This window comes from Equus asinus, chromosome 2, assembly GCF_041296235.1.
Source record: "Equus asinus isolate D_3611 breed Donkey chromosome 2, EquAss-T2T_v2, whole genome shotgun sequence".
Classification (NCBI taxonomy): domain Eukaryota; kingdom Metazoa; phylum Chordata; class Mammalia; order Perissodactyla; family Equidae; genus Equus; species Equus asinus.
Genome location: NC_091791.1, coordinates 86,732,091 through 86,756,014, shown reverse-complemented (window position 1 = coordinate 86,756,014; position 23,924 = coordinate 86,732,091).

Here is a 23,924-nt window from a genome sequence, read left to right as displayed (position 1 = left end):
GTAAATAATAGAACAAAAAGGCCCCCCAAAATCAGTAATTGTATAGAAGATTTGTACGATTCTATCAACTAAGTGGACATAACTGATAATTTTAGATCATTACATTAAGCATCTACAGAGTGAACATTCTTGTCAGGTGCACGTGGAAATTTCACCAAGATCGATTTTATGCTGAGTTGTAAAACAAACCTCAAAACATTTCAAAAGACCAAAAATATACAGAATATGTTCTGCAACCATGATTGAATTAAATAAGAAAGCAATAATTTATCTAGAAAATTTCTCAATACTTGGATATAAGCCATACATTTCTAAATAGAGCATGGATTATAGAAACTATTGCTAAGGAAATCTGAAGATATCTTGGCCACACAAAAATGAAAACACAACATATTAAAATTTGTGGAATGCAACCTAAAGCCATGCTTAGAGGGAAATTTATAGCATTAATGCACATATTAGAACAAACAAAGGTATAAAATGAATCATTTAAGTTTCCAAATTTAAAATGTAGGAGATGAAAAGGAAATAATACCCAAAGTATGCGTAAATATACAAATTCACATAAAAATGAAAGCACATAGATATGAATCAATGAAGTCAAAAGCAAATAATATATTAACAAAACAAATTTGATTCTTCGAAATGACTCATAAAATTGTTAAACTCTTAGCAGGACTGATCAAGAAAAAAGATATCATACAGTATTTGTCTTTCTCTAACTTTTTCCTCTTAGCATATTGTCCTTTAGAACCATGGATGTTGTTGCAAATGGCAAGATTTCCTTATTTCTCATGGCTGAATAATATTCCATTTTAATATATATAGACAGAGAACATCTTTATCAATTAATCGGTTGACAGACACTTAAGTTACTTCTCTATTTTGACTATTGTGAGTAATGCTGTGATAAACATGAAAGTGCAGATACATCTTCCATATCCTGTTTCACTTCCTTTGAGTACGTACCCAGAAGTGAAATTGCTGGATCATATGGTAGTTCTATTTTTAACTTTTTGAGGAACCTCCATATTGTTTTCTGTAGAGGTTAAACCAATTTACAGAGAATGCCTCTGATTAAAAACGACTTACAAGAGCAAATGTTGGTGAGAATGCAGAGCACATTGAATTCCCATGCACTGCTGCTGACAGTCTAAATGCAATTTTGGAAGCTGTTTTGCAATTTCTTATAGTGTTAAGACCTATGCTACAATTAATTCAGTACTTTCACACCAAGTTATATACTCAGGAGAAATGAATGCTATGTCTTAAAAAACACTTATACCAGAATATTCACAGTAGCTTTATTAATAGTAGCCCTGAGCTGGAAAGGATATGAATGTCCTTCAATAGAAGAATGGAAACCTGTGGTGTACATGTATAATGGACTACTACTATGCAGTATAAAATAATAAATCATTGACAGATGAAACAGCATGGATAACTCTGGGAAACATGTTGAGGGGGAAAGAAAAGCCAGAGAAAAGGAATTTCCAGAACTGGCAAAAGTAAATTTTGACAATCAAATTCAAAATAGTTGTTTTCACTTGGTGTGGGCAATTAACTGGTAAGGGGCACAAGGAAACATGATGAGATGAAAATGTTTTCCAGTTTGATTTGTGTAGTGGTTACATGGCTATTTATATGTGCAAAAAATTATTGATCTGTACAATTAAAATTTGCATTTTACAGCATTGAAATTATACCTCAATAAAGAAAATACCAGGTTAAAACGAAAAATAAGAGCAAAGAATTTCATTGTAAAATGTCTTTCTGTTGCCTAAGGCTGTCTTTCTCACATATGTAATTCGGGCTTTTACAACTGTAGGGCAGTCACTCCAAATCTACCTTTGACGACTTTCGCAGAAGACTGTGTAGCTTATCGAGAATGATGGTAGTTTGTTAGCATATGCAGGGAAATGGTAATTACGATATATTTCTGGCGGAATTCCCTATTTCCAAACGTGAGCAATTGAATGTCCCCTGGGACTCTGTTGTGATTTTAGTTCCTGCTCCCTCTTTCCATAGTCCTCTAATGAATTCTGAATGTTCCAGAGGTTTGTCCTATTGGACCTTGCGTGTCTTCAGTGGTGATGGTAAATAAGCCTGTGGTAAATATATCATAAGGGCATTTGAATGTATTCTCATTTATGACTCCAATAATCCTCACCTACTCTGAAAGGTGGGGAGCAACTGGTTGATGGGAAAGTGGCTCACAACAAGGTCCATGAACAAAGAAACTGACCTTTGTTGTCTCTTCTTTCTGACGATCTTCTGGGACAGATACACAACCAACCAAGTCTGATGTTCATGATAGACGGTGTCATTGTGTCCCATAGAATGGATTTAAATACATTCAGGAATTCTAAATAGTAACATCAGCAGAACCTAGTGCATATTTGGGTTAGTTTGTATTTTCTTAATGGTCTAGGATTTATCAGTCGGATTGTCATGGGGGAAACTATGAGTCTTAATCCTAGAGAGTTTGTACATCTCTGTCTTCCTTGAAAAAAAAAATAACCTTGATAATTTCCTATTAATTTAAGACATAAGGCATCCATTGGTTTTTTAACAGGTCAAAGAAAGGTACACCTCAACTAAAAGTGTTCTTTCTTTCCTTTTCCTATAGCCTGGGAGAAACATCCTGGTCTATTGGAAGAAAAGAAAAGCTTGTTATCAAAGAAGCTCTGTTTCCTGTGAGCTGCTTCTGGGTGAGGACTTGATCATGGGGACGACTTGTGGTCTAACCAGTCAAATATTTAAACCGGAGACTGGTTATGTGTAAGCTTGTGTTGTGGATCATGCATAGGTAAAGTAATAGCTTTGGTCAATCAAACAATTAAGTAAAATGCAAGTTTATCATGGAGACTTATTCACTAGAGCACTGATATCCAACAGATGCCCAAACCCCTTCCAGAGATTGTGAATCAGTTCATCTGGTTTCTAGTAAGACATTGGCATTTTTTTTTTTTTGAGTGAATGTTCCTCTAGTGATTGCAGTGGGAATACAGGTGTAATTCTACCACACCAAAATCTTCCCATATAGCAAGAATATTCCCAGAAAAAAGAATGTTGAAGGATAATTTATGACTAACAGCAGAAGGACACACTTCCATCCTGCTAGGCTAGTAGAGTGAGAGCGAGACTGATTCACCCATTAAAAGTTTATTCATTGAGTCTGAACAACCAAGTCACGTGACCATTTTTTCCCCATCTTTAGACGTGGTTTCTCTTAAACTCATGGACTGGGTAGTTATGAGATACTATGAAATACCTTTCCTGTTCACTCTAGGGTTTTGGCTGAATAACTCAGGCTGAATGGACTTCAGGAAAATAACTGGTTTGGAACATGGTAATAGCAAATGGCTACTTCACAGCTTTTTCATGTTTTCTATTTCCAGAGGGCTAAGGTCAGTGCTTATGAGGACTGCATACATTGCATGTCATACCTGAAGTATAGAAATTAACACTGTGACCCTTTGAAGAAATATTTTCTGTGGGATGACAGCCTCCATTGTTATCTGTTAGCTGAATCAGTGGTCTGCAAACAATAATTTTCATTTTGCATCGTTTAGCTCATGGATTAGTATTCAAAGATACCATTTTCCAAAAAAGTTAAGTTACACATTAAAACTTATTTTCAAAAGCAAAAAATAAACCTTCACTCTTTACAGCATAATAATAGGAAAAATTCAAAATCATTTATTATAAAATATTTTAAAAATATAAAATGGTTCCTCATTCAGAATTGTAGCTGCAAGTAGTGTTTTTTAAAAGAATTCTTCAATTAAATTCTTTATTCTTTGGTGATAGTATTTTCTGCCTCACAGATCAAACAGTTGATGACAGACAGAGAGACAGAAGTAACTATGGAGGTGAAGAATGAGACAACAATTCAGGAATTCGTTCTGGAGGGGTTTCCTGCCGTCCAGCACCTGGGGAAGGTTCTCTTCCTGGTGCACCTGCTGGCGTACCTGGCCTCCATCACGGGAAACATGGTGATAATCACCATCACCTGGGTTGACCATCGCCTCCAGACGCCAATGTATATTTTCCTCAGCACTTTCTCCTTCTGTGAAAGCTGTTTTATCACCACAGTTATTCCTACCCTGCTGTCCATCTTTCTTTCAGGAAGGCAGACAATTCCCTTTACTGCTTGTCTCACACAAGCCTTTGCTTTTCTATTTCTTGGGTCAATAATTTTCTTCCTCATGGCTGTGATGTCCTTGGATCGACACCTGGCCATCTGCAAGCCTCTGCGCTACCCAACCGTCATGAACTTGAGGGTTAGTTTCCTCCTGGTTTTCTTTTGCTATAGTTTGTCCTTTATCTTCATCACTGGACTGCTGGTCCAGGTTTCCCAGTTATCCTTCTGTGGCCCCAATGTCATCTCTCATTTCTTCTGTGACCTTGGCTCCTTAATTCACCTCTCCTGTTCTGACACCAGGTCTGTTGAAATATATATCTTCTTCCTTGCTTTACTTGTGATTCTGATATCCCTCATTTTAACCTTCATTGCATACAGCAACATAATAGTCACAATCGTGCATCTCCCGTCAGCCAAGGAGCGACAGAAAGCTTTTTCCACCTGCTTATCTCACCTCATTGTCCTCTCTCTGATGTATGGCAGCTGTGTCTTTACATATGTGAAACCAAAGCAAACGAACCGGCTGGATTCGAACAGGGAGGCTGCCCTTGTGAACACGGTGGTGACCCCGCTGCTGAACCCTGTCATCTACACTCTGCGAAACAAGCAGGTCCACCAGGCTCTGAGGGACACTCTGTCCAGGGTGAGACTGTAGGAATAGAGTCATAGAGCTTTGGAGGGTCAATGGATCTTCTTGCTCTTCTAGTTCAGTTTCCTCTATAGAATCTCTGTGTATGGTGATCTACTTTATGCTCATTTTCAGCTAGATGGGGACTATCTCATTTTGCAATTCAATACCTTCTACAATTTGAAAACTCAGATGAGTTATCTACATTGTGATGAGCAATATCTTCTTTGTTTTTTCTATTCATTGATCTTATATGAATTCAATTCAAACAATATTTATGGAGAGCCTAGTATACAAGTCTTTAAGCTAAGAATAAAAAAGTTGCCAACCAGATTTAATAACTGCTGTTCACGATACATTCTTATGCTCAGTTTTCTGATACATAAGAAAAGTAGATAGAAACCCTTATTTACCATTTTATTTATTCAAGGTTTGACATTTCAGAAACAAGTTGTTTCTGAAAACTACATAAAATCATCATACAATAGCCTTGTGAAGATTAATGGTATTTCATTAATTGTATCTGTTTATATAAATGAATCAGCAGTAAGCTCGCTAAGTTCTCCCTTTGAGTCTTGATTTTAGAGGTATGAAGAGCTCAGTGTAACTCCAGGAGGTTAAGATGGTCCTTTCACTTTATCCTCTTCCAGCTGTACCAAATGTTACTAATAAAATTGCCTTTAACTCTTTCTTGAAACATCAATAAAATGCAGAACTTTTAAATTTATGCTTTTTTTTCTGTAATTGATATTGCCAAGTCTTGGGTCCAACAGGTGTCTGAAATTTAGGTGGTCCCAGTATCAAATTCTCTCCTTCCACATTAGAGATTTTTTTTCTCCTTTACGTGACTTTAGGTGTAGGAGTTGCCAGTGTCTTCCAGGTTAAGCTAAATTTTAGTTGACATTTTATGTAGCCAAAACTAACAGAAGTCATAATCAGAAAAGTTTAAAAGGAAAATGAGTGTATTAATAATAAAAAAGTGGCTTAGAATTGAGTCAGTTATGGTGTCTACAGGCTCATTAAGGAAGTGGCTCCCACCTGATGATAATCAGCCCTGGGGGGAAGTATGTCCTGTCACGTCTGACACAGGGTGTGCACGGTGTGTATTTGATTTTTAGTACGTCTGATTCGAGTGCGTATTTTCCTTTCCTGTTTGTTTTGAGAATTAATTATATTTAAGGCATAATCTGATTAGGAAGAATTTGACACTGTCCAAAGAGTGTTGAGTGATTTAGATTTTTATGTCTGGAAATGGTTTGATTAAACACTGTTGTAGGAGTTATGTCTTCCAAGCACAGCTATGTCTATGTCTCTCCTTTCTCCAGAAAAGAGGTTAGATAAATAATTTCTGAGCCTAATATAAAGGTAGGGAAGTCCTGAGGGTTCTCTGTGTTGGTTTCTGTGCATTAGATAAAACAGCCACCACTGCCAGTCTTCACAGCCTGACCTCGTGGACCCGACTAGTGCAGGAGTTGGACTTCACCAATCAGCCCAGCCAGAGATTCTGGGTACCTCTCATCCCTTTTTGCTTGTCCAAACTGCTGTCTTTGTTGTAGTGTGCCCAGGAGACTAAGGTGTGCCAAGTCCTGTTAGTGCTCTGAGACAGGTGAGATAGAAGCCAGTCCCTCTAGCAGCTAGAAAAGCTGAGGTGCTACGTGCATGGTCCAATTCCTTATCTCCTCTGGGAGAAGCTGAGAGCTGGAGTTTATCACCTTCTCCCTCTGCACTGAGGTGGAAGAGGATCTGTGGCAAATGCCCACACTCTCCTTCAGACCACACACTCATTTAAACTGTTGCTTTACTCTCTGTTGCCCCCAACCGCCTCATGAATGTTGCGGCATATTGGCTTTCAGAGACAGGCTGGTTAGTGGAGGCTTGGTTCTGAGGAGCTGCAGAAGTGCCCACTCACTCATTCAGACTCCCAGGAGAGTAGTGTTTCCAGTCTGGCAGCTCCCAGATGCAGGCTACCTACAAGCCAGACCCTCAGGCAGCAGCTGGAGAAGTTAGGACTTCAGATGTGCAGTCTAACCCTCTCCAGGGAGAAGCTGAGAGCTGGTGTTTTTCCATGCACAGTCTAGGCTGATACAGGGGGAATAGCTGTGGGAGGTGGTCGGGTTCCCATTAATACTGGTTTTTTTATTTTAGTGGACTAGCAAGTGCTGGGCCTTCTCAGCTCCTAGAAATAGGCAAGATAGGAGACACTTCCTCCAGTGACAAGCCTATAAATGGGCTGATGTGTGGTCCAAATGCTGTGCTCCTCAGGGAAAAACTGGGAGTTCCCACTTGATTGTAAGGTGCTGTGCTGGCAGCAGGGTATACGGTGAGACTGCGTCTCAACTTTTCCTACCCATTTTGATGTGGCTATTTTCTCATTTGCCTGATGTGTAGGAATCTCTCAGCTAGTTTCTGGGTTTCTTTGAGAGGGGGTTCATCTGTGTGTAGCTGTTTATTCAATGTGTCTGCGGGAGGAGCGAGAGTCAGGAGTCTCCTATTCTGCCATCTGGCTGACATCCTGTATCCAGTTTTCATCTATTGCAAATAAAGCTTCTCTAAACACTCATGTACAGATTTTTGTATGAAGACAAGCTTTCATTTCTCTGGGATAAATAGCTAAGAATGCAATTACTGGGATGTATGGTAGTTGCATGTTTAGTTTTATAAGAATCTGACAAACTGTTTTCCAGAGTGGCTGTACCATTTTACATTCCCACTAGCAGGGCATTAGTGACCAAGTTTCTTTGCATTCTCATTAGCACTTGGCATTACTGGTTTTCTTTCACTACAGCTAGAAATTAAACATCCATTTTTTAAAGATCAGGAATGTACTTCATTTTATGAAACATCATCACTTGAACCTTGCAAACTATTTTTTCAATCGAAATTTTTATAGAAATAATTGTAGGTTCACCTACAATTGTAATAAATAGGGAGATATGTGTACACTTTGTCCATTTTCCACCAATGAGAACATTTTGCAGAACTATAGTTTAATATCACAATCAGGATATTCACTAATACAATCCATCGATCATTTTCAGACTCCTCCAGTGTTACTTGTCCTCATATGTGTGTGTTTACCTCTATATGGTTTTATCACATGTCTAGGTTCATCTATCTACCACCACAGTCAAGATGCTGGACAGTTCCAACACCTCCAAGATCCCTCCTGTGCCTTGTACAGCTACACTCACTTCACCCTCCCAACCTCCCACCTCAGAGCAACTATTTTGTTTCAGAAATGGATGACTATTTTGTCATCCAATTCTAAAATGTTCTCATTTCAAAACTGTTATACAAATGGAATCATATGATGTGTAACCTTTGAGATTTTTTTTTTGTTTTACTTAGCATGGTTCCCTAGAGATTCATCTAAACCATTGCACATATGAATATTTCATTCTTTTTTATTGCTGAGTAGTATGCAGTGGTGGGGATGGTATGGTGTGTTTAACCATTCACCTGGTAAAGGACGTGTGGGCTGATTCCTGTTTTTGGCTATTACAAATAAAGCTGCTGTGAACTTTCATGCTTGTGTACAGGCTTCTGTGTGAACATAGGTTTTCATTTCTTTGGGATAAATACCCAAGAGTGCAGTTATTTGGTTGTATTGTAGTTGCATGATTAGTTTTATGAGAAACTGTCAAACGGTTTTTGAGCGTGCCTGTACCATTTTATATACCCACCAGCAATTTATGGGGAATCCAGTTTCTCTGCAACTTTAAAAATATTTGGTGTTATCACTATGTTTTTTGCCATTCTGTTAAGTGTGTAGTGATGTGTCTCTGTTGTTTAATTTGCATTTCCCTGGTGACTAATGATGTTGAACATCTTCCATTTGCTTATGTGGCATTTGTATATCCTTTTACATGAAATGTCTGCCCATGTCTTTTGCCCATATTCCAATTGGATTTGCTTTTCTGTTGAGTTTTGAGGGTTCTTTCTGTATTCTAGATATTATTCTTTTGTCAAAAATCTGAGTTGCAAATACTTTTTCCCAGCCTACAGCTGGTCTTATCCTCTTCACACGGACTTTTACAGAGCAAAAGTTTTCAATTTTGATTAAGTCTAATTTACCAATTTTTCCTTTTATGGACCATACTTTTTGGTGCCTAGTGTAAGAAACCTTGGCCCAGCCCTAGTCCTGAAGATTTCCTCTTATCGTTTTTTGAAAAATTTTTATAGCTTGTGTTTGATGTTTAATTCTGTGATCCATTTTGAGTTAGTTTTTGTATAAGTTGTCAGACTTAGGCTGAGATTTTCTTTTCTTTTCCTTTTTTGCCTATGGACGTGTAGCCCCATTTATTGAAAAAGTTTTTTTTCCTCCACGGAATTACTTTTGCAACTTCGTCAAAAATCAGTTGGGCATAATTGTATAGGTCTATTTCTGGTTTATCTATTCTGTTCCACTGATCTATGTGTTTATCCTTCCACCAGTGCCACGTTGTCTTGATTACTGTAACTAAATAATAAGACGATAGTGAGCAGTAATTGTCATTACTCCTACCTTCTTCCTTTTTCAAGATTTTAAAATTCTCTCATACAGCCTGTGCTTTCTATATAAATTTTAGGATAAGTTTGTCTATGTCGATAAAAACTTTGCTGGCATTTTGTTAGAAACTGCATGAAACCTGTTGATCAATTTGGAGAGAACTGACGTCTTTACTGTGTTGAGTCTTCCAATTCATGAACACTGTATGTTTCCCCATTTACTCAGACTTCTTTGATTTTTTTCCTTACAATTGTACAGTTTTCCACACATAGTTTTGGTACGTGCTTTGTTAGATTTATGCCTAAGTATTTAATTTCCTTTGGAGTTACTGTAAATAGTAACGTGTTTTTAATTTAGGTTTCCATAAGTTTATTGTTAGTATATAAAAATGTGATTGGTTTTTTGTGTTGATTTTGCAACCTGTGACATTGTCGAAATCACTTATTACTTCTAGGAGATTTTTGTAGGTTGCTTGGGGTTTTCTATGTAGATGTTCATATCATCTGCTAATAGGGACAGTTTATTTCTTTCTTTCCAATCTGTATATATTTTATTTCCTTTTCTTGCCTTACCACAGTGGCTAGAACTTGCAGAGTCGTCTTGTTCCCTATCTTAGAGGGAAGCTCTTAACATTAAGTATGATGTTACCTCTACGTTTTTGTAGATGCTCTTTATCAAAGTGAAGTTGTTACCCTCTACTCCTAGCTAGCTGAAAGTTTACTTTTGTTTTTTTTATCAAGAGTGGGTGAAGAAGATCACATCCCTGCTCAATTCTGATGAAGCCACTAGAAGTGTGGGTTTTCTGTTGGTGTTTAGCTGGAAGAAGGTTGGTACTGACAAAAATTCTTCTGACATTCAGACACTCTTCTCCTGGTCCTTTGGCTGGGTGGAGGAGGATTTATTTTTGGAGGGATTTTTAAAAATCTGTACCTACTGCCAGTTCTGAGTTAGAGGCTTCCGCATCATCCTGTCTGGGATATATAAAAGGCAGTAAAGAAACTGAGGGAAATGCCTGCCATGCTGCTCCTCAAGTCCCATGGTCCCTAGGCAGTCCACCGTCTTCTTTCTATCTCTCAGAATCTTCCTATGTTATTTGTTGTGTTATGTCCAAGGTATTTTAATTTAAGGAAGGAAGACATGGGGGAAATGGGGTTACTCCACCTAGGTGGAAAAAGAAGTCCTTGATGAACTCCTTTGAAGTCAAAGTTATTTTGGAGTGAAAGACATTTCTTTGTGAAAGGGATTCTTCATATGGAAGCCCACGTAAATTGAGGTAAAGGATTAATTCACATAAGAAATGTCATATTATTACTATGTATATAATATGGACAAAAGTTATGAATATCTGGAGAAATAAACTAAGTAGTAAAAGAAAATTCAGCGTATTGGTTTGAATTACCCCATAAGGAGACCCAGAAGCAAGGATTTGAAGAAAGTAGTTGATTTGAGAGTTGATTTCATGAAACACCAGTGGGATGGAGGGAAAGTGATATAGTGAAAAGAATTGTGTATTATCAAGACTGTTACCATTCTGGGATTCTGGAGCCCAGTCTCACTGTGGAATTTTGGGTGGTAGTGTGGAACACACTTTAGAGTTATTCAAACCAAGAAGAAAAGAAGATTGGTGTGTATATAGAAATTCTTCACCATCGTTGATTGAGGATTACTTGTGGGAGCTTTCATTCTCCAGCACTTCTGCCTTGTCTCATGCGTGGAAAAACATACTCTCACAGCCAGAAGATACTGCTCTGGCAGAGTTTGCAATAGTTTGCAGTAAAAACCTACAGGTTGCCTGTCTAGTTGCATACCAAGGTAATATGGGTGGGGTTCTAGCAGCGTCTTCTTCAATCCACCCATTCCACTAATTAGATTTACTTGGCCACCACCTTAAGTTCGCCCTGTCCTATTACTTATTCTTCAATGTAGTGGTTGGTCACATTTTTTAAAGTGAAAAACCTGACTTAAACAAAAGGGTAAATGGGTAATCTACAAGTCCCTCCTGCTCCCATTGGTCCCAAGGTCAAATAAATATTCCATCATGTCCTTCCATCATCATCCATCCTAGATTTTTCCTTCACCCTTGGCCAGCATGACTGCTGGCTTAGTTATCTTTCCATCTAGGGTAATATAGACTTTCATACCTGAGGGATTTGGGGCCCTTATTATCATGCCTTTAATAGATCATGGTCATGGGTGCTGTAATTTAATTTCTAAATTTATTACCATGGAAATAACAAGAGGCATTGTAATGAATCCTGTTAGTTCCAGATGCATTTCTTCCTCTGTTATAGCGTAGAAACCCTATCTAATGTTAATCAGGGTCAATTATCGTTGCCTATATATACTAACACCTTTCAACTCTTTTTTCCCTGCTAGCCTATTGTCATAAGGTGTCCAAAATGAATAGGTTTAGTGGATTCCTTACTGGGTTCCCTTGTAGAAGCGTTCCATTACCACCCCCATCTAGAGAAATAGGATCTCTATTGCAGCAGAGCCTAAAATTGTGATGACTGGAAACAAAATCCCAAAATGAGTCAATCGATGAAATGGTAAGAGTAGCCACTCTTTCTTCCACCCCTTTGGTTTCAGATTAATACATTGTAGCTGTCAGGAACCAGAACCTCATAATTTCCAATGGTTCAAATATAGCTATATGTACAAGGACAGGGTGTCATCCTCAAGCTGGCAAATAATATAGCCTCATTTCAGAACCCTAAGGGTGTATGCTGTATCTCTCTTACTGGGACTAACTGATATTCCACATGGGGTCTTTATCTACCATTGACATATCTAGTGCCATGGGATCTGCTGAGTCATCTGCCACAAACAGATTTGCAGCCTGAGCATTCTGCAGAGCTTTCTCTTACTTTGGTCCCACTGCAAGACAACAGCCTCTGAGTCACCTGCTAGATGGGTTAGGGCAGTATTTCCAATTGTGGTGTATATTTCTTCCCAAATCTTAAGAGTCTTACCAAATATTATGTATCCTTCCTAGTGGGAGATGGTACAAGTGCAATATCTTGTCTTTTACCTTGGAAGGGATGTCACAGCATGCTCCAAAACACTCAATTTCACAAATGTTGCAGACTTCTTAATCTTTCTACATTTATATCCCACTCTCTGGTATGCGTTTATCTTGGTAGGACATCCAGAATAATTGCTACCTCCTGCTCACAAGATCCAGTTGATATGTCAGCAATATTGTGAACCTATGTGATATTCTGAAGGATAGTAAGATGATAAAATTCTTTGAACTTTGTTTTGCCAGAGGGCAAGAGAGTTAAGACAGTCCCGGATTAAGAATGTGAATATGTACTGCTGCCTGTCCCAGCGTATTTAAGTGCTCTTTTGATCTCCTTTCCTGATGGGAATTGAAAAGAATACATTTGCCAGATCAATGACCTCATACCAAATGCCGTAGGCTATGTTATCTATTCTAGAAGAGGACCACACAGTAGCTGCAATTGCAACTAAAAACTGATTAAGTTTATGGAAGTCAGCTCTCACATACCATGCCATAGCTGGCTTTTGTGGGATAAAAGTTGGTGAATTAAACAGGGAAACTGGAGATCTTGCATTCTTTAAATACTTGAAATTGGCATTAATTCTGAAATTCCACACAGAATATGGTATTGCTTCTGGTTTACTCTCTTGACTGGTGACTGAGGGCAGGGTTAAGTGATTCCTGTTAGCCTTGAACATAAGTTTTGTTTTACAAACCAAGAACTATTATGAAGGTTCCATCAGTTGCTAAGTATATTCATTCCAACCAGGCACAATGGCAGAAGAATGACCACACGGTAGGTCTGCACATCCACCAGCGTCCTGTGAAACAGACTTAGGGTATGACTCCATTTATCACCACTTTCATTGGGGAGTGGAGGAGTAGAGGATACTCTGAAGGAATTTTGGATACTATATTCAACAGTTCTCAAAAGATGTGTATGTTTGCTCTTTCCCAAGTTTATAGCCACTCATATAAATGGTTATAGGTTTCTTTAAGGAAATATTGGGGGATTAATAAGTGTATATACTTGCCGGGGCATTGTAGGGTCTTTCTTCAGGGGAAACTGGCTTCTCTCTCAATCAATGGGTTCTAGGTCTGAGGACTAAATTAGACTTGGGAAATGGTGACACATTATGCTTCTTCATTATGGCAGCTGAAACAGGGTTTTGCTAATTTCTTCTTGTATTTCAGTTAGATAAGTCAAGTAATACCCTCACTGGTTGCCCATCTATCTTGTTCTTAGGAACACAGTCATTTACCGGGCACAGCCACAGATCCCTTCAGGTAAAGAATTCTTGGCTTCTATTTATGCCTTGATATCCATTATGGTAATTACATCTATCTTGCCTGTGATGGTTATGTGCTCCCAGTTGGCCATGGCTCTAATGGAATCCTCTAGATTCATCGATATTAGTGAGCCCAGTGCCATAGCAGCATCTTAATGTTGACCCTGGCCTATGAAGAACAGCCACACTCGTGGGAGAGGGGCACTGTTTTACATTTTGCAAATTATTATCTGACTTACGACAGCTGGATTCTAGTATCTGCTTCTGAATTCCATCTGTTGCAATATCACACAGCATGGAGCATCTGGGAAAACCAGCTGTACACTTCTGAGAGAATGAGAGTGAAAAGACAGATTACATCTTAGTATCTGTTCTGAAAATAGTTTTGACCTTGTGGACCCCCTAGATGAGTCTCAGGAGCTTCCAGGGATACTCAGACCACACTCGTGAACCAGTGTTCTAACCAAATACACAGAGCCTAGCTGTGCCATGTCTCCACAATGGATCTTAGCTGTTCTGGGATTGCCTTCTATGTTCATGGCTTCAGGTGGATGGTAAGGGCTTTGTTGCAATGAATGCCTCCATCCACTCCTGCTATGCCAGACAGACAGCTGCTATAACCATCCAGATTGGCCATGTGTCCAGTTCCCCAGTGAACAAAAGCTTTGCCACATTGAGACTCATGATCTGTCTTCTCCACAGTCCAGATCTGTCCACAAGGACACTGGGGATATGCTCTCTTAAAGATGTCATTTTAGGACATTACAGACCAGAATGCTAAGACGTAGGACATTAAAAAAAATAAAAACCTCAAAAACTGATGTTGGCTCTTCAAAAATAGTGGTTGTTCCTCATCTCCCACTTTAATAATTCATCTTTTGTTCTTTCATTAATCCCGGGAATTACTTCAAGTTGAATAGTGGAAGATAGATGCAATTGAAAAGTGGGGTTTTCCCTAAGTTACAGAAAAGGGATAAATACTGTCAAAGTAAAGATAATTACAATATAGAAGATAAGCTAGAGATAAGAAAGGAATTCCAGAAGAGGCTGAAGATTTGAAGAAGAAGAAAAAAAATGGAGTCAGAAACGGAGAAGTGACTAGAGTAAAACATGCTCTGAAAATGATGGTGTGAATGGATAAATTGCAATAATGCCAGAAGACTGGGTTTGAATTAGTAACTACAGCCTGTTCCTCACTAATTACTACATTCCTGATTTAAATCATAAGAAGACTACCTGCAGATGTTAGAGTTTAGATCAAACACAAGGTTCATAAGAAAATAATTTATCTGTACTTTTACCTATATAGTATTATGTGGTATTTTGTAGACCCTAGGGTAATTATGACTAATCACCTTTGAAGATGTCACAAGGACAATATAGACTTTTAAAAAAATTGTAGTAGGGGCTGGCCCCGTGGCTGAGTGGTTAAGTTCGCGTGCTCCGCTGTAGGCGGCCCAGTGTTTCGTTGGTTCGAATCCTGGGTGCGGACATGGCACTGCTCATCAAACCACACTGAGGCAGCGTCCCACATGCCACAACTAGAAGGACCCACAATGAAGAATATACAACTATGTACCAGGGGGCTTTGGGGAGAAAAAGGAAAAAATAAAATCTTTAAAAAAAAAATTGTAGTATACTTGACATACAATGTTATATTAGTTTCAAGTGTACAACATGGTGATTTGACATTTATATACATTATGAAGTGATCACCATGACAATTCTAGTAACAATCTTTACCATACAAAGTTATTACAATATTGTTGACTATATTCCCTATGCAGTATATTACATCCCTGTGACTTATTTATTTTATAACTGGAAGTTTGCACCCCTTAATCACCTATTTTGCCCATCCTCCCACCTCCCTCTCCTCTGGAGACCACCAGTTTGTTCTTTGCATCTATGAGTGTGTTTCTGTTTTGTTTGTTCATTTGCTTTGATTTTTACATTCCCCATACAGGTGAAATCATACGATATGTGTCTTTCTCTGTTTGACGTATTTCACTTAGCAGAATACCCTCCAGGTCCATCCATGTTCTTACAGATGGCAAGATTTCATTCTTTTTCACGGGTGAGTAATATTCCATTGTATATATGTACCACATCTTTTTCATCTGTTGATGGACACTTAGGTTGCTTTCATATCTTGGCTATTGTAAATAATGCTGCAATGAACATAGGAGTGCATATATCTTTTTGAATTAGTGGTTTTATTTTCTCCAGATAAACACCCAGAAGTGGAATGACTGGATCATATGGTAGTTTTATTTTTAATTTTTTGAGGAACTTCTATACTGTCTTCTATAGTGGCTGCACCAATTTACATTCCACCAACAGTGAACAAGTGTTCTCTTTTCTCCACATCCTCGCTAGCACTTATTTGTTGTGTTTTTGATAATACCCATTCTGACAAGTGCCAGGTATATCTCATTGTGGTTTTGATTTCCATTTCCTTGATGGCTGGTGATGTTGAGCATCTTGTCATGTGCCTTCATCTGTATGTCTTCTTTAGAATGATGTCTATTCAGATCCTCTGTCCATTTTTTAGTCAGATTCCTTTTTTGATATTGAATTGTGTGATTTCTTTGTATATTTTATATATTAACCCCTTATTTTATATATCATTTGCAAATATCTTCTTTCATTCAGTAGGTTGCCTTTTCATTTTGTTGATGATTTCCTTTGCTGTGCAAAAGCTTTTTAATTTCATCTAGTCCCATTTGTTTATTTTTGCTTTTGTGCCTTTGCCTTTGGAGACAGACCCAAAAAAACATTGCTAAAACTGATGTCAAAAAGCTGACTACCTATGTTTTCTTCTAGGAATTTTATAGTTTTGGGTCTTGGTTTAAGTCTTTAATCCATTTGAGTTTATTTTTGTATATGGTATATGAAAGTGGACCAGTTTCATTCTTTTGCATGTGTCTGTCCAACACCATTGGACAGATGTTGTTTCCTAACACCATTTATTGAAGAAACCGTCTTTCCCCATTGTATATTCTTTCCTCCTTTGTCATAGATTAACTGACAATATAAGCACGGGTTTATTTCTGGCCTCTCTATTCTGTTACATTGACCTAGGTGTCTACTTTTGTGCCAGTACCATACAGTTTTGATTACTATAGCTGTGTAGTATAGTTTGAAGTCAGGGAGCATGAGACAACACAGACCTTTGAAAGCACATATTATACAATTTCATTCATTCACATTTCCTACAATTCATTCACTGATTGTTATGACAATTTTATGTTTCCGACAATAACCAATTAAATTCCTCAGAGACATGTAGTATATTTGGCCCCTATTCAATTATATTCTAAGTTCTCCTAATGAGTTCTAGGTATCTTTGAGGTTTGCTCATAGTTCTGTTGCATCAATTATTAATGAATTCCAAGAAGCATTTAAAGAAAAATTAACATCAATTCTTCACAAACTTTCAAAAATATAAGAGGAAAGAACACTTCCCAACTCTTTCTATGAGGTCAATATTACCTTGATATCAAGACCCAACAAAAATATCACAAGAAAAGAAAACTCCACACCAATATCCCTTATGAATGGAGAGAGAGAAATTCTCAATAAAATGCCAGTAAACCAAATTCAGCAACAAATTAAAAAAGATGGTATAAAACGACCAAGTGAGGTTTATTCAAGTAATGCAAGGTTGGTTCAACATATAAAAAAATCAATCAATGTAATACAACATATTAGTCAGCCCTGGTGGTAGTGGTTAATATTCAGCAGTCTGACCGCTGCGGTCCAGGTTCATTTCCAGGTCGGGGAACCACACCACCAGTCTGTTTTTTGTCATACTGTGGTGGCTGCATGTTGCTGTGATGCCAAAAACTATGCCACCAGTATTTCAAATACCAGTAGTGTCATCCCTGGACATGTTTGAGTGGAACTTCCAGATTAATAAAGTCTAACAAGAAGGACCTGGCCACCCACTTCCAAAAATTTGCCCATGAAAACACTATGAATAGCAGCAGAGCATTGTCTGATATAGCACCAGAAGGTGAGAGCACTGCGCAAAAAGACCTGGCACCCTTCCCCTCTGCTGTGTGTGTCGCTATGCTATATACAGTCACTGTGAGTCAGAATCCACTCAATGGCACTAGCAACAAAAATACACCCAATAGAATAAAGGACAGAAAGCACATGATGATCTCAATAGATGCAGAAAGAGCATTTAACAAAATCTAACCTTGTCATGATAAAAATATTTGAAAAACTTAGAAGGGAAATTCCCCAACTTGATAAAGGGTGTCTATTAAAAGTGACTAGATAATATTATACTTAATAAGGAAGGGCTGCATACTTCTTCCCTAAGATCAGAAACAAGACAGGATGTTGGCTCTAGCCACTTTTATTTAACATCATACTAGAAGTTCTAACAAGGACAATTAGGCAAGAAAAAGAAATACGAGACATTCAGATTGGAAAAGAAGAGTAAAACTATGTCTTTTTGCAGATTCATGATCTTGTACATAGAAAATTTTAAGGAATCCACAAGAAACCTATGAAAGCTAATAAATGAGTTCCACTAGGTTTCCAAATAAAGGATCAAGATACAAAAATAAGTTGTATTTCTATACACTAGCAATAAAGAATACAAAATTGAAATTAAGAAAAAAATTCCATTGACAACAGCATCAAAAAGAATAAGATACTTAGGAATAAATTTAACCAGGGAAGTGAAAGGCTTGAACACTGGAAAAGATAAAACATCATTGAAAGAAATTAAAGAAGACCTAAATAAATTGAAAGACATCCCATATTCATGGTTTAGAAGACTTAATATTGTTACTCTAGCATCACTCCCCAAAGCAATCTACAGATACAATGCAATCCCTCTCAAAATTCCGGCTACCTTGTTTTGCATAAATGGACAATGATATGTAAATGCAAGGTAGCCAGAATAGCCAAAACAGAGTTGGAAGACGAAGTTCCTGATATCAGAACTTACTATAACGTGACAGTAATCAAGCCTGTATGGTTCTGGAATAAGGATAGACATATAAATCAATGGAATATAAACGAAATTCCAGAAAGAAGCCTTTAAATTTATGGTCAATTAATCTTTGGTAGGGTACCAAGATAATTCAGTGGGAAAGTATAGTCTTTTCCATACATGCTGCTGGGGCAATGGATATCTACTTGCAAAAAAATGAATTTGGACCCCCACATCACACCATATACAAAAATTAACTCAAAATGGATTAAAGACCTAAATTAAGATCCAAAATTATAAAATTCTTAGAAGAAAATATTGGTGTAAATCTGCGTGACCTTGGATTAGGCAAAGATTTCTTAGATATGACACCAATAGAGCAAGTAACAAAAGAAAAACAGATACACTGAAATTCACCAAAATTAAAAATTTTGTGCTTCAAAGGACACAGCCAAGAAAGTGAAGAGGCAATGCACAAAGTGAGAGAAAATATTTGCAAATTGTAAATCTGATGAGACTTGTATCTATAATATTTAAATGACTCTTACAACTCAGTAATAAAACCACAAATAACTCAACTAAAAATGAGCGGAGAAGCTGAATAGACATTTTTCTAAAGAACGTCTGCAAATGGCCAATAGTCACTGGAAAAGGTGCTCAACATTTTTAGTCAGTAGAGAAATGCAAATCCAAACCACAATCAGTTGCCACTTCACACCTACTAGCACAACTATGACTTAAAAATATCAAAAATGGCAAGCATTGGCAAGGATATGGAGAAACTGGAATCCTCCTACACTGCTGGTGGATATGTAAAATGGTGCAGCTTCTTTGGAAAACAGTTTGCAGTACCTAATAGAATTAACAAAATTAACATCAATTCAGCTTTTAGATTTATACTGATGAAAAATGAAAACATATGTCTGCACAAAAACTTGTACACAGATACTCATAGCAGCACCATGCAAAGTAGTCAAAGAATGGAAACAACCCAAATGTCTATCAATGGATGAATGGAAAAACAAACTGTGGTACGTGAGGGGTAAGGATATACTGGTGTAGGTGAAGAATGCAGCAAGTGTGCAGGAATTCACCCTGGAGGGATCTCCTGCTGTCTGGCACTTGGAGAAGTTCCACTGCTTGGTGCATCTGCTCAAGCAGCTGGCCTCCATCACTGAAAATGCATGCATAATCACTATCGCCTAGGCTAACCACTACCCCTTTGTTGAGGCGTAATTATAGCACACATTTTTGTGTACCGTTTGAGGGCTTTTGACAACTATATACACCTTATGTAACCACGACCCCATTCAAGATACACAACGTTTTCATCACCAGGAAAAGTTCTTTGGTTCCCGTTGTTCGCCAACCCCTACCCCAATGCTCAGCCCCTGGCAATCAATGATTAGTTTTGCCTTTTCTAGAATTTCAAATAAATGAAATAGAGTGTGCATGCATTCATGCCTATTTTGTTTGTTTTTTTAAAGATTGACATGTGAGCTAACAACTGTTGCCAATCTTTTTTTTTTTTTTTGCTTTTTATCCCCAAATCCCCCCAGTACATAGTTGTATATTTTAGTTGTGGGTCCTTCTAGTTGTGGTATGTGGGACGCCGCCTCAGCTTGGCCTGATGAGTGGTGCCATGTCCGCCCCCAGGATCCGAAACAGAGAAACCCTGGGCAGCCATAGCGGAACACGTGAACTTAACCACTCGGCCACGGGGCCGGCCCACTGCCTATTTTGTTTCACTCAATGTAATGTTTTTGAGATTCATCCATTTCATTGTGTCAGTAGTTCATTTTATTTTTTATGACTAAATAGAATTTCATTATCTGGTTAGGCCACCATTCATCTTTTGATGGACAATTGAGTTGTTTTTGTTTCTGGCTATTACAGATAAAGCTGTTATAAACACCGTATACAACTGTGGACATACATTTTCATTGCTCTTATGTCAATACCTAGATATGGGATTGATAAGTCATATGGAAAATGTATGTTCAATTTTATCAGAAACTGCCAAACTGTTTTCCAAGCGATTTCATTATTTTATATTCCCACCTGCAATTTGTTGGAATTCCAGTTGCTCCATACCTTTGCTAATCCTGGGTCTTAGCTATATTTTTAATTTTGGCAATTCCAGCAGTTTATTACAATTTTTAAATTTATAAGCTAAGAAAAACAATTTTTCCTTATATATAGCAGATTATACTTTAGAATTTCTCAGAAAAATCATTAGAAAGTGACAGTAAAATTGAGATTTCCTGTATTTGTTTCTGACTGCCTGCTGCATACAGAAGGAAGCATTAACTTTGACTCTCAGAATGGTATGCTCGTGCTTTTATACGTGCTGTCTTCAAATTCCCAGGCCGCTGAGGATGGACTGGGTCAACAACAAAATGAAGGAGAAATTGTAGGATATATTTTAGGAGGCTGAAGAATTTGGTAGCAAAGCATAAATTTCAAATAATTTTGAACAGTCCAGTTACTATTTTATCTCCAATTATTTATTTTCTGATTCTCACTTTTGGTCTAGTTAAAACCTAACCTTTATTTACCTTTCCGAATCCTCCATAGTAATTGATCTGTTTGCCCTTCAATGCTGATAGAACTCATTTGGTCAATGGGTTGTAACGATGCTGATGAACTGACAATGATGATGACAATGATGGAGTAGCAGGGCATGAGAGCTCCCTCTACAGGCCTTCTGGTTTCCAAATTTAGTTGAGGTTTCCTTTATTAATTTTAACATGTAATTGATTTCCCCCTTAAAACATAAATGGATAGTAAGGCATAGAATAACTATTTACCGGAGTTGTATGTGGTCACTCAGAACTCTACTTTCTATGCAACATCTGTATTTAATTATTCCTTCAATGAATGTTTGGCTTAGGTTTTCATAATGTTGAGAATTAGTATTAGAGTGAATATTACCCAGACATCCTGTTGGTATCTCCTGTTGGTACCTTTTCTATTTACCATAATGGGACAACTATAACAGGATCCCTGTTTTCATTTTCACTAACCATATATGATTCTCAGAAATTGATGACTGACGTTAAACATGAGTTGTGTATGTATTCCTGAGATCTGCAGTGGGTATATACTGGATCCATCAAGGATTTACTGTCTTAAAATACTGCACTCTAATATAGGACCTTTGACTTTTGAAGCATTTCTACCCATTTATTATTCTGTAATTTTAGTTTCGTAAGGTGTTAAATAATATGGGAAGCAGTGTTTGCTATGAGACACATTCCTCTCTAGTTAGAGAGCGTTGGTGAGGGTCTTCCAGGATCTTCTTTTATTCACTGTAATATGACAACCAGTCAGAGAGGAGAGGGCAGGGCGAGATTTGGGCCCAGGTTAACTTTATAAAATTTTCTCTTCAGCTTTTGTCTTTTCTTAATAGGATATCTTAAGCATTTCTCATTATTACTATGGTATTAAATGCTTGCATAACACCTTGTCATGTTTAGGCAATTATTCAGCTAAATATTCTACAGCTGTAACTTGTTACAGGCCATGGCTAAGTTGCCATGTGATGAAGATATTTTTTGATGGCATTAGGGCAGGGAACAGACCACTACCTTGGCCAGGACACATTCTCCTTTCAGTTAACTTCTTGGGGAATATCTGCATAAAGTCTGGGTAAAACAAGATTACTGACTAAATTCTCTGCTGCTCATTTAACGCCTGTTAAAGCCAGACCTTTAAAATAATGAGAAAACTATAATCTATATTCAATTATCACAATCCCCAACCAGTCTTCTATAAGCACAGTAAAAATGGTTCTGTATAAATAATAATGTTAGGGTATAAAATACTTAAAACTTTGCTCCATGATTCCAAAACACTAACGTGATTCTTGACAAACTGTTTCTTTCTCTGCATTAACATGGCCTTTAAGAAAGAAAATTCTAAAAACCATACCACTCTCTTGTCATCCTGTGGCTTTTCAAACATTCATATTCATATTTGAATTGGAGCCTCTCCTTACATATACTTTTGTTTTAATGTTGTATTGAGTTTTGCAGTTACAAATATTAATATTTCCCACATAAATATCAGTTGGCAAGTTTTTTAATGGATATGTTCTGTGAAGTTTAATTACTAACACCAAGGGTTTTTCTACCAGCAAGAAGTTCTGCAGGGCGTGCCTATAAAGGCTGAAGTTGGTTTAATAGGTACATGTCCACATACCAGGGCACCACAAACCCTGCATGTGTCAGACTGTGTCCTCTGCTGTCCTTCGTATTCTTCTACATCGGTGTCTATCCATCAGAGACTGCTGTAATGACATTCAACAAGCAACATGGAAGAAGACGTTCAGGAAAATATGGAGGAAAACTCAAATTTATGCAGAGACTAATGAGATGCAACCACAGAGACTTTCTATGACAGGAATTCTTTACACTACAAAGAGCAAAAAACTGTTTCCTTGCACGTGCCCACTGTCCATATTAAAGAATGAAGAAGACAATAATTTAAAAATAATTTTAAAATCAGATATTGTACAGTTCACATTCTCTATTCAAAACATACAAAGACTAGAAATTAGTAAGTTTTATAAACAATACTTTACTTTCCAACTAAAATCCCTTCCTATACAACTTCAGTCAAAGAGGGATTTGAAATTGCCCCTATAGAAAATTAAACATTTTATTCTTCTGGGATTTACCCTCCTGGGAGTTCTAATTGCACCTCTCCTTTCATCTTACCTTTGGTTTTATGCTTTATTTGCTTTTAAAAAAATCTAACCTTGATTTGCTCACTAAGATTCTTGGAATTCTTTTCCTGCTTTGAATCTAGGGATGTCTGAGCCCATCATCATCATCACCATCATCATCATCATCATCATTGCAAACAAGCACATTGCTCTGCTAAATCCCATTGTTTAAATTGCATTACTTGTATTAATTATTCAGTCCTCATTTTATTTCACAGATGAGGAAACAAAGGCACACTTTGTTTAGGATGGAGGATCGTTTTGATTATTTCGTGGGAACCAATGTTAAGAATTTAACGAAGAGATGGTGTATGTGAATGAAACTTTATAATTCCTAGCCCTCATAAATGTTTATAATTGATTTTCACATTTGTTAAAAGCTGAATGGCTACAGAATTCTACATTGAAAATCATTCACCCAAGTTTAAATGCCTCATTGCGTTTCCTTCCAATATCAAAAGCTGCTAAAGAAGTTGATACATAGATTTCTGTAGTCTTTTGTAGTGATTTTACTTATTTTTTATCTGAAAAAATTTAAGATCTCTTTATATTTGGTGTCTGTAAATTGTATAATGCCATGCCTCGATGCAAGTCTTTTTTATTTATTGAGCTGTCCCTATAGACAATTTAGAAATTGTATTGTGTTTGTGCACTTAATGATTTCTTCCCTTCTTTTTTCTATGT